We start from the raw sequence: 16,940 nt of genomic DNA, 5'->3' as shown, positions 1-16,940 counted from the left end.
AAAAAAAAAAAAAAAGAATATTAAGATTTGTTTTTCTTCCTCAACATTATTCTCCTTTTATTAATCAAGATAAGTGGAAAAAAATAATGTTTAAATTCAGGTAACAGATTGCCAAACCAAGAAATGTTTTCTCGTGCAGAATATGAAAAATCAAGCTAAGACAAAAATAGAGCAATTATTTGAAATGAGGAACCATTTTAGAGTTTAGCACCAACATAATAAACCTTTGAAGATGTTTGTTTATTTTTTGGTTCAATTAAAACTCTGTTCTATAATAGAATAGAAATTGTGTCCAACTCTTTATGGAACTATTTGTTCCTTTCACGATAGTTACTATTGAAAGTATTTCATTCATCCAAGCAACTGTATCTGTAAACTGTGGGCAATAAAAGTTGCCAAGGATTTTAGGCTAAGATCCAATGTATATTTATCTGGAGTTTTGAGAAACTCCTGGAAACTAGGCCGTTCTCATGTTATGTATATTAACAATAGTTTTCCATAGAGGATCCTAGAATAAGATTGTTCCCATGAGTTACACTTAAAAATGTTTCCCACATGCAGAGCTTACACTACATATGAAACAAAAAACTTGAAAGTAAGTAAAAATAACCTCATTCTGAAAAGTACTTTAATGAATCTGCGAATGCGTTATATTAATTTTCTTGTGTTAATTTGTAATATGAACACATACAAAATTATAGGTATGTTAGCAATTCAAGTTTGAAATCAGATAGCTTTATTTTTCACAAAACGGGATATTGCCAGTAATCACAATCATATAATATTTATTGACTATTTCTTTAGAAATGGTGTGCTTATGTAATTTCACTATGGATCCATTTAAAACCATTTTATAGTATTTTCAAACATAAAATCAGTTGGTATAATTTCTATTATTGTATTTTTAAGTTTTTACCTATATGTGTTTTGTATATTTATGTAATTATTTTAATTTTATTATAATTTTTCTATGCTTTTGTGCAATTTAGATCTCCTTCCTAAAATTTGTGTGTGTGAATGTTTATCTGTAACCATCTTGCAAATTAGAGCCTTAGTTTAGCTTCTCCAATTTCTGTGTCACATAGATCTATGTCAAGATCTATGTTATCTAAAGGTGGGTCAGTGATTTATTTACATTACTAGTTAAATAGAGCATTTTATTTTAGTCAGCCCTTTTGTACATGTGGTGTTTATAAATCCAAGGTATCAATGGCTCAAGTACTAAGTCAATTACGAAAAGCAATTTAAGACTTCAGATATGTGAGAAGTAGGGGAATGTTTGATGACATTAATATTTGTAAATAATTATATGCTGGCTACTCTGTAAGTACTCTATTGTTGCTATTTACTGTTAATGAATTTTCAAAATAATTATTGTGTACCTGCCTTTTATCAAGTATATTTAACATTACACAAATGTATAAAGGCTGTAGCTTCATGGGATTAACATTCAAATGAACAATCCAGAAAAATCACTTAAACTCACTAAGATTATCAATGAACTGGGTCATACTATTAGGACTAAATACAATGTATAAGTGTAATTTACATAAGTGTATGTTTTCATTGCCTGACAGCCTTCTAGGAGCTAGAGATAGAACAGGAAGAGAAAGGCAATGATAGGGCTATGATTATAGGAAAGACTAATCAAAGGGGAAAGAGCAGGGGCAGCTAATCTGTCTAAGGAGGGATGAGGTGAAGGTAATGCAGTGGAAGGTTTTCCACAAGAGTTGATATGTAAACTGACAGCTGAATTATGACTAATCGGAGTTAGTCAGAAAAATGAGATGAGGTAAGAAAGGAAAAATGTTCCAGGTAGTTACCGCATTTATGGTAAAAAAAAAAAAAAAAAAAAAAAAAAAAAAAAAAAAAAAACTGATTAACCTGGTTAATTTGTCTGTTAGTTAAATATCAGAATTTTATTTTATCACATAAGACATCTGAAACTCATAGAGTTGAAAACATGTGTTGACCTAGGTTCACCTACTTAATGAGAGAGACTGAATTGAAACCTATTCTCTCTGACAGTAGAGTAGAAAATATTCTTTCCAATTTGCCACCGTGATGGTACATACAATAGAGACTAAATAGATTTCTGTGGTTTGAGTTAAAAAACCTAGACTAATCAACTCTAGAAAATTTGAACATTTTATAAATTTTTAATTTAAAATGTTGCATATGTTAGTAGTATTAATATTCCTATATAATATGAAGTAGTAGACAATAATTATTTAAAGCCTTATATGTTTTACCAATATTTATCCAAAAGCAGCCCAACTCTTAATGCTATCTGATCAACACAATTTCACAAACATGAGGTTTATGCATATGGTAGGCTAGGTAACTAGGCAATTTTACATATATTTTCCTAAGAAGATAGGACTATTGTTATTGTTTCCTCCTCTAGAGGAAACTTTGAGGTTTCTTGTCTCTGAAAAGGAAAAATTCAGAGCAAAATTTCAATAACAGCAGCAATCATAAATGCTCCAATTGGCTGACAGAAATATCAGCCAATACAAATAACATACCAGTGCAATTTTCAAAGAAGAGGGCTTCTACTGTGCCTTATGCTCTTATCCCACGACAGCAAAAAAGTGAAGTAAAATGTGGATCAAGTATCAATTAATAAAATGTATTTTGAATATAGTAATGCTGAGCTTTGGAAATAGAAATACTATTGGAAATTCAGCTTTAGTTTTTGAAAACCTGACAGGGCATTTAACTATTTTACTAAATATTCATTTTGTAAAAACATATAGTTTTAATCCATAATAATTTAAGCTTCAACATTACATGGGAGATTTTTCACATAAATATATTAAGGCTAAATTAAACATTGCCTTAGGCCAGAAATAAACTTTCCATCAAACAAATGCAAAAAAAGAAAGATATTTTCTTCTTATGTTTTCCAAAAGCATTTGTTTTTGCTCTCTTTGATTATTTTGCTGTTGAAAAGGGCCCAAATCTTATTGTTCAGATAGATGTGCCGAAAGGATTTTGAAAATGTTTGTTATAAAGACGGACAGTTTTCTTGTAAGTATAATAAATGTTGACAAGTATCCTCTGTTTCTCTGAAACACAGAATTCAGTTTTTATTTCTCTCATCGTGTACTTTTATAATTATTATCAGTGAATTTCTTTAGTCCACAAAATATGGCTATGTAGAATAAGAGCAAAGGTAATAGAAAAAAAATTCTAATTAATATTTTAAAAGTCACATTTTGCATGAACTATTTATGCATGTAGGTTAAATAACTTGAACATATCGTTCTACATAAAAACATACATTTCTCTAAATAGCCATTGAATAATACCACTTGGAGGGATGATAAATAATTTTCAGCGATTGTGTTCATAATATGTCACTACTTTCTGGATTATCTAAACACTCTTGTGATGGGCAGGATTCAAACATGGACTCAAGAATCTTGCCCTCTGGGGTACTACTCACTGTGTATAATTACTTCCCCTGAGGGGAGAACAAAATCTGTGAATGTGATGGGGTAACCATTCTCACGTTAACAACATTTCATAGCAAAGGTGAAGGGATGTTGCAGATGTAATTCATATCCCTCATCAGTTGACTTTGAATCAATCAAAAAGGGGATTCGCACGATTTGGCCCAATCTAATCAGATGAGCAGTGCAAAGAAGTCCAAAGGCTTTTAAACTCTACTATATTGCACTGTTGCTTTTCTCTGTTAAGCATGAATAAAGACAACAACCATTGCATTCCATAAACTACCAAATTGCTGACTTGGTCTGAACTTACTACGAATAAAAACATCATCACAAACTTAACAGTATTTGTTTTGGGGTTTGGTGTATGTACATCTTATTTCAGTTTTTGCAATTTCTTTAGAAATGTTATTTAATGGCCATGTCTCCATCAATCCACCTTTTTAGAAGGAATTTTTAGTCTTGTAATCTGCTCTTAACAACTGAATAAAATTTAAATGCCTGTGGAACACTCGGGGCTTCCTTAGAGACAGCAAAACCTCCCATATTAATTTCCCAATATATCTTTCAGGCCTCTAAGTCTTTATACTGTAACATTTTGAGCATATACTTCTAAAAGAGTTTTTTGAGAAATTATATGCCTGGTGCTATCTAAAGTTTAATGCATATTAACTGCATACTAACTTAATCCATGCTCACAAACAAGGTCAATATTTTGCAAGTATGCTCCATACGGCTCACACCTGATGATAAACTTTTGAAATACTTTTGCTCCACTATACACTCCACTTCTACCCTGGCCATACCAGCTTCTTCCAGGCATTTTCCTGTACCTCAGCGTGTTCTAGCAATTAAAGAGTTGATATCCTGCCTAGCAGGAAGCTTACAGGACCCCACCAAATAGAGTAGCAAGGGCAGTTGGCTGTACTGGCTGTTAGGTACCTCTGAGCTAAGTATTATTATGCTCTTTTTATATTCGTGTCAACGTGGGTATTGAGAGGTTGAGCAATTTGCCCAAGGAGAGTTGACCTTTATAGTCAAGCAGCTTGACTCAGAAACAAACGCTAAGTGATTCTGTATGGTCCTAGGTATTATAAATTAAACAGAAAGTCATTGCATTTAGACTTGCATTTTGACAAATTACATTCAAGGAAACTACAATGGAATGATACTCTTTATGTTTCTACTACATTCTACATTTATGAATATATATGTACGCGTATTATATATGTTAATAAACTTAAGTCCTATTTTAAAATAAGAGATTTAATGTAACCAAATATATTTTATGTAAAATATAGACATACTGAAGTGATCAAAAAACAGACAGCTATATCTTTTAAAGAAACAAGACATCAGGAAAAAAACCCTTTACATTTCAAAAGTATATCTAAGTGAGTTTTAGCCACAATTGTGCTTTGATTTTGTTTTCCAGATGAAAACTAATGTGGGGTTGAGGCACCAGCCCGCTGTCAGCTGGCATGACCGCTCCTGCGGCCTGGGCTTCAGATTCTCTCTGTAGCTGCAGGTTAGTGATGATTTGAGCTAATTTAAGTAGGACTGTTCCAGAGGTGACCTTTTCAGTCTCCTACAATTTATATCATTTGCTGGCAATTGGAAAAGCAGCTTCAATAACATCAGCCACCAAAGAAGCTAGTAGTTCTGCTGGACCTCCTGGCCAGACCACAGATATCGGTGAAGATCCTGTGACAAGAAAAATCATACAGGAAGATACAGGAAGGGATTAAAAAGAAAATGTCCTGTGAAAGTTCTTACCTGTAATATCAAAAGTAAAAAGAACTCTTTAAATCTGTTTGCACAAGGCATTACATGAGGTAATTTATTTACAGGAGGCTCAGCCAAAAGTAGGAAAGCAGAAAAAAAATATAGCAACAGGGATTCCTTTTTCTTCTTCATTTCAAAACTTGTATAAATAACACTAACAAGCTTTTATCTCTTGTGCCAAAGACACAAGGACATGAATAAATGAGTTAGTATCACTTTGTACAAACTAAGGTGCCTTTTCTTAACAAATTCAAAACATGTTCTAAATAGGCATTGCTTTTGTGATAGAACATTTTCTTCTAAGAATAAAATTGATAAGTGTATTGCATCTATTTTGATAAAATGGAGCTTTAAGGTTTTCTTTAACATAGTGGGGTCTTTGTCATTTCACTTAGTGGCTTCAAATTAGGATCAAAGTATAAAGTTCTATACAGAAATGATAACACGATATGTAACATTGCTAAATCAAGTTTAGCCTAAAGCTCCCTCCTCTCATATTTGAAGTTTGGACTAAAGGTTTATCTGTGCATCCTGAAATATAACAAGTAGATGTGTAAAAAGACTGTAGTCCACATTTGTACCAAGCCTCGAGTTTTGGTCCATCAAATGTAACCAGCTGTTCGAACCATGTTAAAATGAGGCAAATACTGACCTGTAACCAATGTGGCTGTTTCTGTACCTCACTTCCGTTTTCGGTACATCATTTTCCTTTTTCTGTTCATAAATCTGCTTTTACCATGTGGCTGTGCTAGCGTCTCTGAGCATACTCTGGTTTGGGAGGCTGCCACATTTATGAATTGTTCATTACTCAATGAAACTCTTTTAAATTTAATTTGGCTGAAGTTTTTTTTTTTTCTTTTTTTCAATCACCATGAAATATATGAGACAACTCTGAATAAAAGAAAATCCCCCATTTTTTATCACTTTTAATATATAACATTTATATAATATGTATAGTTGAATTGTGACTTGCCTTTAATTTTTAAATTGAAGAATACACACTTAAAATGACATGCTACATATGGCACTATATTTTGTTTTAGAAATAAAACTTTTAAGTTACATTTTATGAAAAAAGTTATTCGATTTAGATATATATGTATATATATTCAGTTTCAGCATCTTTGTCATGAATGGGGTCACTTTTGAATTTTAACAATTTTCTAGGGCACATCACTTTCATTTTCATCTAAATTGTTTGAAATAAAACACCTATTTAAAATCCATGAGTGATGCTGTCATTGGGAGCTTTCTTTCATGCTACAAGTACCTATTTGCATAACTAGAACTACTTATTATATTTTGGTGAATAACACTTACCATGATAGTTGATAAAGTGATCTTTATGAGTTTTGTTTACTATAAACATCCAATACAATTATGAAGCCATGCCATGGGAATAATTAAACTGTGTCAAATCTCTTTGCCTCCTTTATTCACTTTATTCAGTGACTCCCATTGGTGTTGAAAACTTGCATTGATTGGGGTTACTTTCTGCTTTTTAAAAAACAGCAATGTGTGGTTCAAAATAAAGTAATGGAACCGTAACCCCATTCTATGACAACAGAAGCAAGGCTTGGAAGGCTCACCTAGGAAGGCTCTCTTACTGAAAGTGGGCTAAACTCCAAATTGTCAAAAGACATCTATTTTTTTTTTTTTAAATCTAGCCCATGCTAGTGTTAGTAAGATGTGTCATTTAAGTAGAGAGTAAAAACTGGGGTGTGTGTATACACATATACTCACAATTATACATTATTAATCACATTAATAACATTATTTAACTTTACATTTTTCCCACAGGCATTAAATTATGATGAAGGCCACAGAAAAATGATTAAGGTCAAAGCGTAGAATCAATTGTCAGCCCATGTTATGGATATAACATTTATGTACCATTGGGTCATAAGGGTGGAGCGCTCATTAATGGAATTAGTGACCTTATGAAAAAGAGACTGGAGAGCTCTCTCATCCTTTCTGCTGTGTGAGGACCTGGTGAAAAGATGTCAGGTATGAAACAGAAAGCGAGCCCTCAACAGACACTGCATCTTTTGGTGCCTTGATCTTGGACTTTCCAGCCTCCAGAGCTGTGGTAATAAGTTTCTGTTGTTTATTATCTACCTAGTCTATGGTATTTTGTTATGGCAGTCCAAATGAACTAAGGTTTTCTCTAAAGTGTTTCTGTCAAGACTACTCCTTACTGGGGACCTTGGAAATGCTTTTCCTCTCTTTGACTCAGTACTCAGTACTTATTCACACCCAACCCTTTCCTCTCCCTTTTCCCTTGACACCACCTTCAAGTCAAGAAAAGAGCAAGGGCTTTCTGTCTGAGGCTTTCTGTGCAGTGAAAAGTCCCCCACATCTGCCCTAATCCACTAGCAATGCCCACCTGCTGGTGTTCCAATTGGGGGAAACTGGAACATTAAGAGAGCCGATGCTTTCTCTTGTTTCATTGTTCCCTTATACAATCACAATTAAGTGATTAAAGCCTTGACTGTTATTTTCATTTTGACTTCTCTTAACTAACCACTGGACATCTAGCAGCTCAACTGTCTCCAGCTCAGCTTAGCTTTTGACAATTGATGATGAGACAGAGGAGAAAGAGATGCTATTGAAAGGTGACAAATCAAAGAGTGAGAGATTTAATGAGGATCATTAAAACAAATAAATCAAAAGTAACAGATTAAAATATATCTGACACCCAACACTATTTTCATAGTACGACTGCAACAAAAGAAAGAATCATAGACCTAGATTTCAGAGATATTTCTTATATTTGTTTACCACAAACTGTGCAAAGTGATGATAGTGTTCTGATAAATATGTGTTTCAATTAAACAGTATGTAGTGCAATGCAAGTACTGCTTGTATCCTCTGTGTCACTTTAGGACTCACTGGATAGGAAAATATTCGTGGGGAAAATAATTTGGAAACAAACAAATTGAAATAAACAAATTGAAGATTCAAGCAGGGGTATGATTGGTGCTTGTTTTCCTGTAATGGAGCATTTAAATACAGCATATTCTATATGTGACAGTATCAAAATTTGCAGCACTTAAGCAGTAAGAGAACATCTCCAGTGAAAGGAGACATAATTTTGTACAACTTTACAAAATAGGTAAAATAGATAAAGGAAAACAGAAGACAGGCATATGAATATTTTAATTCCTTGTCTATATTCACCAAAGTTGATGGCATACAGCATACTAAATAGGGAGTAAGAGCTTTGACCCCTCAAGGTTCTTTAAATCCTGAAGGCATTCCATTTTTGATGGGCTTGAGTTCCGAGCAATTTGACATGCTCTCTCTGTGATTAAAACTGCTGTAGTTAGCTTGAGAGCAGCGGAGAAAGCTGTCAGATTAATAAGCAAGAAAATGCTGCTTAAAGCAAGATTTTAGAGTCTGCTTCTCACCTTGTTTGCCAACTCTACCTCAGAGACCACTTATTTGAACAGTTCTTACACTGAAATACTATGCATTCCCTGTGATCGTTTTAATTATGAGCTGCTCTTACACTAGACTGAATTCCCAGTCTTTGTCATAATAACTACCACAGCTTCAAATTGTTTCTGCTATCTCGAACACAGGACAAACCTTATTCCTATTTGATTAAGATATTTTAACCACTCCTCTCTCTGCCCCCCAAAACAGCTATTCATCAACTATTGCAGGACTTGAGATTTTTTTTTTTTTGGAAGAAATATATCATGATTCTACTTTGAAGTGTGAAGCTAAATAAATCCAGCCAACACTGTAATTGAGAAAACTGAAAAGCCTAATATCATTAGTGAAAACTGAATTATTGCAGTATTGATATAAGAAAAATTAGGTACGTTAGAGTGATGTTAAATGCACATGTAATGTCTATGTCCAAAGTCCAATAAGAGATAAATTATTTTTTTCTTTCTTTCTTTCTTTCTTTCTTTCTTTCTTTCTTTCTTTCTTTCTTTCTTTCTTTCTTTCTCTTTCTTTCTTTCTTTCTTTCTTTCTTTCTTTCTTTCTTTCTTTCTTTCTTTCTTTCTGTCTCTCTCTCTCTCTCTCTCTCTCTCTCTCTCTCTCTCTCTTTCTTTCTTTCTTTTTTGAGACAGAGTCTCACTCTGTCACTCATGCTGGAGTGCAGGGGTGCGATCTCGGCTCCTGAAGCATAAGAATTAGTATTTGATCAACCATATTAAATGCCAGGCACTACCTTAAATGATAGTTTATGTGTTACCTCAAAAATCAACTAAGATGACATAATTAATATGGATGTTTGAACTAGGGTCCTGAGATGCCCACCAAGTGCATCCAGGTCACACCCTTAGCATGTACCTTCTATTAGAACTTGGTACTTTTTTTTTTCACCACATAGACAGACTACTGGTAACTGGCAAGTAGTTTAGAATTTTAGGCTCCTCTGGATCATTGCACACTGTGCATCCACTGTGCTCTATACTAAGTGTGGACACAGAGCTGCAATGTGCATACCCGTGTGTGGTGCCTAGTCACTGCACATTTCCTAAAGACTGTGGAACATGATGGTTTGGGTATGACAATAAAAACTGTAAGAAAACAGAGGTTAGATGAAATTGGCTTGCTAAAAAGGTAGTTTTGGTGTCACATAGAATAATTATTTTTGCTTTTCACCATGTTGAGATTATAAATTCTCAAGGATAAGGTCAGAGATTCCTGCAGTGTATTAGTCTGTCACCACACTGCTATAAAAACTACCTAAGACTGGATACTTTATGAAGAAAAGAGGTTTAATTGACTCACAGTTCTGCAGCTTAACAGGAACCATGACCAGGAGGCCTCAGGAAGCTTACAATCATGACAGAAGGTTAAGGGGTAGCAAGCACCTTCTTCACATGGCAAAAGGAGAGAGAGAGAGCAAAGGGGGAAGTGCCACACTCTTAAACGATCAAATCTCATGAGCTCTCTTTTACTCTCACAAGAACAGCAAAGGGGAAATCCGCTCCCATGATTCAGTCACCTCCCACCAGGCCCCTCCTCCAATTTGACATTAGATTTGAGCAGGGACACAAATCCAAACCTTATCTTCCCCAGCCTCTCCTAAATATGTTCTTCTCACATTGCAAAATACAACTACCTTTTCTCAACAGTCCCCCAGTCTTAACTCATTTCAGCATTAACTCAAAAGTCCACAGCCAAAGTCTCATCTGAAATGAGGCAAGTCCCTACAACCTATGAGTCTGTAAAATAATAATAATTTTAAAAAGTTAGTTACTTCCAAGATACAATTGGGGTATAGGCATTGGGTAAACGCTCTCATTCCAAATGGGAGGGACTGGCCAAAACAAAGGGGCTACCATCTCCATGCAAGTCTGAAACCAAGAAGGACAGTCATTAAATCTTAAAGCTCCAAAATAATCTCCTTTGGCTCCATGTCTCATATCCAGGGCATGCTGATGCAGGAGGTGAACTCCCAAGGCCTTGGGCACTCTGTCTCTGTAGCTCTGGAGGGTACAGCCCTCTCAGCTTTTTTCACAGGCTGGTGTTGAGTGCCTGTGGCTCTTCCAGGTACATGTAAAAGCTGTCAGTGGATCTACCATTCTAGTGTCTGAAAGACAATGGCCCTCTTCTCACATCTGGGGGCTGCAACCACACATTTTACTTCCACACTTCCCTAGTAGAAGTTCTCCATGAAGGTTCTGACCCTGCAGCAGACATCTGCCTGGACATCCAGGCATTTCCATACATCCTCTGAAATCTAGGAGGAGGCTACCAAACCTCACCTCTTGCCTTCTGTGCACCCATAGGCCCAACATCCATGGAAGCCATGAAGGCTTGTAGCTTACCCCCTCTGAAACCATGCCCTGAGCTGTACCTTGGCCCCTTTTAGCAATGGCTGGATCTGGAGCAAGGAGGATGCAGTGTGCCATGTCCTAAGGCTGCACAGAACAGCTAGGCCCTGGGCCTGGCCCATGAAACTATTTTTACCTCGTAGACTTTTGGGCCTGTGATGGGAGGGGCTGCTGTGAAGGTCTGTGAAATGCCCTGGAGGCATTTTCCCTATTGTCTTGGCTATTAACATTCAGTTCCTCTTTACTTATGCAAATTTCTACAGCAGCCTTGAATTTCTCCCTAGAAAATTAGGTTTTCTTTTCTACCACATGGCTGGCTCTAAATTTTCCAAACTTTTATGCTCTGCTTCCATTTTAAATATAAGTTCCAGTTTCAGATAATCTTACTTCATGCAAAGGAGCATGCATTTTTATAAATTGCACAAAATTTACACTTTTGTAAATACACTTTATTGATATCTTGAATTTTTTGTAGCTTAGAAATTTTTTCTGCCAGATACCCAAATCATTTCTCGCAAGTTGAAAGTTCCACAAATCCCTAGGGCAGAAGCAAAATGCCACCAGTTTCTTTGCTAAAGCATAGCAAGAGTTACCTTTACTCCAGTTACCAATAAATTCCTCATCTTCATCTGAAACCACCTCAGCCTGAACTTCATTGTCCATATCACTATCAGCATTTTGGTCAAAACCATTCACCAAGGCTCTAGGTCTCCTTCTGAGCCCTCCAAACTGTTCAAATCTCTGCCAGTTACCCAGTTCCAAAGTCACTTCCACATTTTCAGGTATCTTTATAACAATACCACACTCCTGGTACCAATTTTCTGTATTAGTCCATTCTCATACTGCTATAAAGAGTTACCTGAGACTAGGTAATTTTTGAAGAAAAGAGATTTAATTGACTCACAATTCTGCATGCTTAACAGGAACCATGACTAGGAGGCCTCAGGAAACTTACAATCATGGTGGAAACTTAAGGGGAAGCAAGCACCTTTCTCACGTGGTGGCAGGGGAGCGAGAGAGAAAGCTGAGAAGCAAGTGGCACATACTTTTAAACCATCAGATCTTGTGAGAACTCACTCACTATCATGAGAACAGCAAGGGTGAAATTCACCCCCATAATTCAATCACCTCCCGCCAGTCCTCTCCTTCAATTTAACATGAGATTTGGGTGGATACACAAACTCAAACCATATCAGTTAACCTGGCAGGATCTCCTCTGGAAAGGCCTTAAACCATCAGCACGAGTTTATCCATCATGAATGAGAGCTGGGGCATGCTCACTGACTACTCTCCAGCCTGACAAATCCTGACCTGAAATTGCTTATTTTAGGTGTATTGAAAAAAAAAAATTCTGTGTATATTGTAGTGTGCTCATTTTTACCATCTTCTGACTCTATGTTCTATTGTATTGCACATAAAAACCAATGCTTTTGTAAAAAATTACCTGTTGATTTAAGTCTTAAAGTGCGAATAGAATAAGACCCTTCTCTAGAGAGAGATGGCCAGAAACCCATTGTGATTATTCACAGGAGAGCATGGAGTCCTATGAGAAATCTCTTCCTGCCCAGCAGTGTGACAGGAGTAGGGTCCAGGGGAATACATTGCACCAGCCAAGAAGCACAAAACACAGGAATGGAAGTGGAGTGTCTTCCTGGAAGACATATGTTCCTTTTTTCTCAATTCACTAGACAGGTGGGGGCAGTGATAACTTAATTGAAAGCAGAAGGGGAGAAGCTGCCTCAGGCAGCTTGCACTCTCAGAAAGTACTTGGAATCATAGCAGAGAAAGACTTTGATTGATTTAATTACCACTCAAGTGTAGAGAGGTTGGAGCCCACAGGCATACTCCAAGCATGCACAAGTTCCTTCTGTTAGACACAATTTATGCTATTGAGAAAGAATAATGCTGGAAGGATGAGAAAGAATCTGGAAGTATTGTCTTCTAAAGAGGAAACTACTATTCTTCTAGTTCTTGCATCTATGCAAAACGGAATGCTATAGTGTTAAAGCATCTGCTTTATCGTCTCCTTTTCACCTCTGGAGGATGGAGCAAGGCAATTCCTCAAACAGGAGGTACCTGGTAACTGTTTCTGCTCAAGGAATTGTAATTGATGGCTCATACTATAGAATACTTATTATGTGCCAGATATTATTCTAAGATGCATATTACATTTATCAAGTAATAACCGTTACTACAACTGGATATTTAAGTTTGGTACTATTATGATCCCCATTTTGCAGAGGAAGAAACTGAGAATTTGTGACCTCTCAAAAGCAGTAGAGCCAGCATTGGAATACAGGCAGTCTGGCTTTAGAATCCATGTTTCTAATTACTACAGTATACTGCCTCTAAATTATAGCATGACAAATGATAAAAGGGAAGGGGTGAGAGAGATGAAGCAAATGACAAAGGCTACAAGGTAGTACACACTCAGAAACTACTTCTATTTCATGTTAGGTATCCCTAGGATGACAGACAGCAACTAAGAACAATGTTTACAAACCTAAGGAGTGGTGACGGGTAACAACCGATTTGATTAAATAAAATTGAATTCCACCAGATTGTGTCCCTAAGCGAAGACATGTAGATTTCATCCCTAGCCTGTGTTAGTGGCACCTGGGGCCTTCCATAGTTATCACTGAATGAAGACATACCCTCTGCCCTTGTTATGCAGTATAAGGGGCCCAGGGAACAAGTAATCATCGTGAAATAGTGATGCTTGATGAAATATGTAATCTATATTATTTTGGTAAGATGAAATCCCATCTCTTGGGAGGGGATTACACATTTTTTAGCTTTGTGTGTTCTTAGGAGTGAAAAGTGAATTTAATGAAGATTTATTATTGACAGGTCCTTCCTCTTATTGGAAAGTCCAGATAGATATTTTGTGGGACTCCAGTCACTGGACTGGATATTTTATGGGACTCCAATTCAATAGTGAATTGGCATCGTTTAAAATATTCCTATCTTGATGAGAGATACACATTAGTTACAGGAGAGCAATATCAATACAGCTCAAAAAACAGATCTAGAGGGCCTAAGGTAGCAGAGTATTCATTAATTAATGGCTCCTGCTATGGTTAGAAAAGTATGGGGATGAAATAGTGAAAGCTGATTCACTTGTGGAGCCACACTGTGGAGCTGGGGGCTATGGATAGAAATAGAACAAATCTCCCAACATGTTAAATGCAAATACCCGCCAAAGGGGCAGGTCTCCACCTGCCTTTTGGAATTGCAAAGCAGGTATTATTACCGAGATGTCTGAAATTACAAGCTGGCCTCACATCTAATAGGCTCAGAATGGCTGGGTGCTGTCTTATTGTGGACTAGAAAACATTTTGCTTTAGCTACTAATCAAGAATAAAGCAATCACAGCAGCAGCCCTCCAAGCCAGCAAGAAACTTTCATGATTATAGCATCATAAAACTGTTCACCAGGGCACAAAGAAAGTCCAGGTTTGAAAAGTGGACTATACGGTATCTTTACCATCAAGGCCAGGTGAAAATATGCCTTGACCTGACTGCACTGGATTCTTTCTCTGGGTAGAGAGAGCTCATGCCTGCAACAACTATAATTATTATCCTCACCAATCAAACTGCACACTCAGAAGCATAAACTCAAATGATTAACAGTGAAAAAAATAATAATTTTACAGCCAAAACTCTACAGTATTAGGCAAAAACAGGTCATGTGCATTGGACCTCCCGGTTACCTAATAACCACTAAATTTTGAAACAGATTGATAGTAATTCGTGTGAAAATTACCATGCCAATGTTTATCTATCTAGCTAAAAAAATCAACACAGCCAAACAATGTAGTTCTGTCTAGAAGGAAAAAAATATTTATTCAACGTTCCTTCAGTAATGGAAGAAGAAAGCATGGTGTTAATTTTACAGAAACTCCCTGAGGTACAAGCAGAAGATTCACATATTATATCAGTATTCACCACAGTGAATATCAATATTCACCACAGTGCAAGTAAGGTAACAGAAGGTGTCTTGCTCTGCAGATGACCTTGATTCATGCTAATACTATAATTTACATATCCATGATTTCCTTTAAAAAGTGATATTGCTGATTGGGAGACTTATTCATTTATAAAATATTGTTTTTTATTGGAACAGGGATACCAGCAGTGGGGCTTATTGTATCTCCCATCCTTCCGCAATGACTTATCGCAGTAGTTCACTCATCACATGGGGCCAGAATTCCTCAGAACTGGGATCTGCATACTGTAAGCTGCTAGGTCCCATGGATATTATATATAAGCTCTCTGGAAATAAGGGAATGGAAATTGAAAAGTATGATTGCTAATATTTTCACCACTATAAAAATTATTGGTAATATCGTTACAAGAATTCAGGAGGCTCTTCTAAAGGAAGTGGATAGAATTTATGAAGTTGTAACACTAAATCACTTGGCCCTCAACTTCTTTCCTGCAGTTTGGAGGATTTACACACCATGTTAGATAGATGATGTTCTGATCTATAAAAATATCTATATAAATCAGTCAGGGATTTGGGGGGAAAATTAAAATACAATGGTTTGTCAGCCTCTGTACCTTAAAACAGGGCAAGAGGAATTGAAGGTGGCTCAAAATCCGTTCCAATTAGTGTCTGAGGGTGAGTGCAATAAACTGTTCACTTACTAAAAATAGGATAATGTGCCTTGCAGCAATTAAGTTAGCAATAACATGTTTTCTTACTAGGTAGAAAGAATTACTGCCTGTATTATGTTGTTCTTGATTATTAAGTTTCATCAGAGAACAGGAGATTGCCACTGAATTAGATTACAGTTTCATTGTTTCATTGTATTTATGCATGCTTGATACCTGATCATCATCATACAACATAAAAACAGTCGAACAAAATGACCCTGGTAGGACAAAGGAAAATATTTTGCCCAAAACCTGGATATGAGTTGTGCTAAAGGTACATGCACTATGATATGAGCAGGGCATAAGAGATGCTGTAACATCCCATTTGGGGTTTGTGCTGCAGACTATCCATGCCATCCACCTGATGCTCCCCTCAGAGAATATGGACAGACTCAGAGTAATCTTGTCACTAAATCTTGTCACTAAATAATCTTGTCGGGTGCATTCTGGATTCATTTGCTAATAATATATCTTTTCAGCTACCAAAGTAAAATTTTACTTTTATAAGATTTATATGTCAATGTGCTCATTTTCACCAAACCTGCAGACCAAGATTTGTATGCCTACATTGAGAAGCTAAAAATCTTGTCCACGTTTCTGTAGTGGACTTCACAATATTCTAATACATGTATGACTTTCTGCAAACCCTGTGCTTTTAATCACTATGCTTTATTGCCACAGGCAACTTAAATTATATATATCACAATTACATTATATGACTTGTCACAAAAAAATGTCTCTTCCAGGCCTGGCACGGTGGCTCATGCCTGTAGTTCTAGCACTTTGGGAGGCCGAAGCAGGTGGATTACCTGAGGTTGGGAGTTCGAGACCAGCCTGACCAACATGGAGAAACCCCGTCTCTACTGAAAATACAAAATTAGCCGTGCGTGGTGGTGCATGCCTGTAATCCCAGCTACTTGGGAAGCTGAGGCAGGAGAATCGCTTGAACCAGGGAGGCGGAGGTTGTGATAAGCCGAGATTGCACCCTTGTACTCCAGCATGGACAACAAGAGTGAAACTCAGTCTCAAAAAAAAAGTTTTTTCAGTACATGTATTATAATTTTAAAGGATGCCACTTTTTACCAAAGCCAATATTAATCTAAATACATTTCAGCATTGATTGTGGCCTCCTTCTCCCCACCACATTCAATTGAGGATTACATCCTTGGATTACACCTCCTATATAATTACTGAATCTTTCTTCTCAGACTCCACCTTTACTGCTGATTCAATTACCT

General features: G+C 36.4%; 1 long non-coding RNA gene across 1 annotated transcript in view; it reads left to right on the top strand.

Moving 5' to 3' along the window:
* LOC108527857 (uncharacterized) overlaps nt 1–7,330 on the top strand; it is a 14,060-nt gene extending 6,730 nt beyond the window's left edge. Inside the window, exons 2-3 of the long non-coding RNA XR_001884959.1 lie at nt 4,894–4,986; nt 7,044–7,330. This is a non-coding gene — a long non-coding RNA (uncharacterized LOC108527857). The remainder of the gene's footprint in view (nt 1–4,893; nt 4,987–7,043) is intronic.
* The last annotated feature ends 9,610 nt before the right edge of the window (nt 7,331–16,940 follow it).

The sequence above is a fragment of the Rhinopithecus bieti genome, unplaced genomic scaffold, assembly GCF_001698545.2.
Source record: "Rhinopithecus bieti isolate Rb0 unplaced genomic scaffold, ASM169854v2 scaffold_4820, whole genome shotgun sequence".
NCBI lineage: Eukaryota > Metazoa > Chordata > Mammalia > Primates > Cercopithecidae > Rhinopithecus > Rhinopithecus bieti.
The sequence above is the reverse complement of the archived record's forward strand: the minus strand, read 5'-3'. Positions and strand labels throughout refer to the sequence as shown.